The sequence below is a fragment of the Arctopsyche grandis genome, chromosome 11 (assembly GCF_051622035.1).
Source record: "Arctopsyche grandis isolate Sample6627 chromosome 11, ASM5162203v2, whole genome shotgun sequence".
NCBI classification, from domain to species: domain Eukaryota; kingdom Metazoa; phylum Arthropoda; class Insecta; order Trichoptera; family Hydropsychidae; genus Arctopsyche; species Arctopsyche grandis.
In genome coordinates, this window is record NC_135365.1 from 5,845,657 (window position 1) to 5,849,336 (window position 3,680).

Below are 3,680 nucleotides of genomic sequence, written 5' to 3' on the forward strand. Positions count from 1 at the left end.
TGCAATAAAATGTAATCAAAAATTTATTTTCAACGGGCAATGTGGTTGTGGTAAGATAGTCAGTTAAGCATATCTCGTATCTGACCATTCCATACTTCCTTTCTTTTAATATGGAATTTCCAATTTTTTATCTTAGGTTTTTGAGCTCTTTTTCCTATTATGCTTCAGATTAACATTAGAATAATATAATACTATGATTACTAACCAAATTAAATTAAATTGTAAAATAGAAAATTATCAGTAGATCAGTAGCTATTAAAATAGATACAAGATGTATTGTGAACATAATTTCGTAATAATAAAAGCATTTAAAAATTAAAATCATTTTTTTTATCTAAAACAGAGGTCCCAAGTGTTTGTCAGATATTTTGCTTGAAATTGTGAAATGTACGACACGTCAGACAATAATTTTTTTTTAGAATTTACATCGAACGAATTTGCATATACATACGTATGTACAAGGATGGATTCACCGGGGAGAGGGGGGGGGGGTAATGGGTTAATTACCCCCCCCCCCCCCCCCATAGCAGGATTTCCGAAATTATTGGTCTCTCTTGTCAACCGCTATATGACCATCTGGAACCATTGGATTTCCATTGGATCCGTCTTGTTGAAGCGTGTGTTCAACAAGCTCAACTCACCTTTCACAACCACATCAAAACAGTCGCTGACGTTTCCTTTCGTCAACTTGGATCTGTCTTGAGATATGCTTGGTTATTCTCCAGCCCTTTGTCTTCTAGCTTGCTTTTAAACTCGCTTGTGAAAAATAAGCTAGAGCAGAGCATCGTAACCTGTGCACCGCAGCACTTCGGCCTTGCGTGCGAGTGAGATCGCGTGTGAGGGGGAAAACCGATGTTAGTTAGTGTTTTGTCCCTATGCATATACGGAATAACTAGCGACCAGTGCCGGTTTTAGGGGGGGGGGCTGGGTCGGGTGGCGCCCGAGGGCGCTAAATAAGTTAGGGCGCCGCTCGATGCGCCAAAGGCGCTTTAAAATAAAAATTAGAACGTCAAAAGTCATACGAAATTTTAGATTACAGTGCCAAAGGCGAAATTTTTTTCTAAGGGTATTTAGATAAAATTGCCCGAGGTCGCCATTGGCTGTAAGGCCGGCACTGCTAGCGACTGCCGATGAAGTACATATGCATGTACGTAGCTGGCAAACTCTACGAATCGTAAACAATGTGTGCCGCAAATATCCAAAGGTTACGATGCTCTGAGGTAGAGTATAATGCGATTGTGTGGAGTCCACATGAAGCAAATTACTCTATGTATATTGATTGAGAAAACGCAAAAAGCATTTCTTCGTTTCCTATATAGGAAAGAGTATGTCATCATTTGATGGTTGTACCTCCGGCTCGCACATTTCTTTTTCGAATGGCTCATATTTCAAGAGCTATTCGACTTCTCAATGAAATCGTTGCTGCTGATCGTGAATTAGGGTTTCTGGACTCGACTCGACCCGGCCGGGTAATGACTTAAAACCGGGTAATAACTCTGACATATATGTAACCTATGTACATATACATATGTCAGAGTCATAGACCAGTTTTATCGTGACCAATTTTTGGGTGTGACCAGTTTTAGTGTGACAGGTGACGACGTATGACTGATCTAGAGCAACCGGTTATCCTGTTACCGGTTAATATTTGACTAGTAATCACCAAACCTAATATGACGGGCTGAAAACCAGACTGGTACAAGTGACATTTTTCAAAAAATCTTGTTTATTTTAGCACTTAAACCAGATTTTTTAAAAAATGTCACTTGTACCAGTCTGGTTTTCAGTCCGTCATATGTACGTACATGGAGTGTGGTCATCGGCATTATTGTCTATGGCATATGTATGTATTGTTTATGGTCCTTGAGCGCGAAGCGCGGAGTTTAACAGTTGACGAAGACCGGTGGCTCACATAGTTTCTTCAGAGTGAAACCAATATATCTAACTGAAGTCTGAAGTCTAACCTAGATAAGTATTTAATAATAAGTGATGTTGTATATAACTGTTAATATCATTTATCAGATGATTGAAAAGTTCAACTCCTTTCCAATCTTTCTTTATAAAGACGTGGTCATGAATATTGTCAGAGCTGCCTTTCTTCGTCCTCGGGAATAGTATACTAACACACTCAATACGAATATGATTGAAGACGATGATTTGTATGGGCATATAAGATTCTTGACCTCAAATAATGTGTTAACTTATCCTATAGGTGCTGATGGATACTTCGATGTCATCAAGGATAATTTTATCTTATACAAAAAGTCGTGCTGCTGAGCAAGCTTATGTCGCCCTTAGCAGGTGAGGCAGTATATCTTGTAACAACAGCGCTAACTGCGAAATGGTAGTAATTAGATATATTCCTCCTATTTGGCAAGTGATACGATGGCTTTACATTTCCTTTATAGTCCTACTATATACACACTATTTATACTATTGTGGCGGCTCGCTATACGACATGGTCGAGTTTGGTCACCTTCCTGCGAGTGGGGACCAACTCGATTGTGTTCGGAGCTAACTACTCACTCTGCCTTCAGCTGTCATAAATAAAACACGTGCATCAACATGCCAGTCGTCTCATTCGTTCATCCCCCATACTATTAAGTTTCAAAACATTTTGCAGCCGGGCTAGCCTCGTCGTCGAAGTATGTATGTACACTATTTAGTGGAAAATCAATGCTTTAATAGCTATTTTTATAAAAGGGAAGGATGCAATATTTAAATATAATTGTCTATTCTGGTATTTAACCCTTTGAATGCTGAGCCGAAATCTGTTGTATTCGTGCAAAGCTGATATTCTTGTCCCATGTTCTGTCTCGCGTCTAGACATTTGACTGTGTGTGTGTCTACCTGCATTCTTGAGTAAAGCAGGCTACACATTACATAATGTAACGTATGCGTAAAAGGAGCCGCCGGTTAAGTGCAATCGGATTAGGCCGAGTGGCATCCCCGCTATTTGCCAGAATCCAGACGAGCGTGAGACGGCGCATCCTTGACACTGCGGCCGTTATAATTGGTTTCGAAGATTATCTCCAGACTAAGTGCAAGTCGGCTAAGCAATGGATGGACTTAGCGGTCGGTAACGGCACCCAACCACTAGAATTCTTAGAACTGACAACGCGAGAGCGTGGGACTGCATATCCTGATACGTGACTAAACAATGGGGAAGTAACCGGACGACGAAGATGCAAGGAGCGACCTGTCTTTTATAAACGGGTACTTATGCGATATCAAGGCATTCTGGACGGAGCACTGGCGGTATGTGTATCTCCTGAATCACCAATAAATACTGTGACACGACTTTGGCCTTTTACTTGGATCCTCCACCCATCCCCTACCCAACAATATATTTATTCATAATTTTCGTAAAAAAATTTTGTTGCAGGTGAACTTCTGGAGATTTTTTGTTTAAACATTTTATTATATTCACTTTTTTAAATGCTGTTACTAAGCTTCTTGTATAAATATATAATCACCAAAACATCTATATTTTTTGATTAATGTAAAAAAAAAAAAAACAGTAAATATTATATAAAATTTTAAATAAAGTGTATAAAGACCTTTAGACAAAAAAATGGAATACTTCGCGCGTTACTACAGCAAGTGAGCATTTTTTATATAAAAAAAATGTTTTTCCATCAGTTTCAGATGCAGCTTTTTCAAAGAAATTAAATGAAACT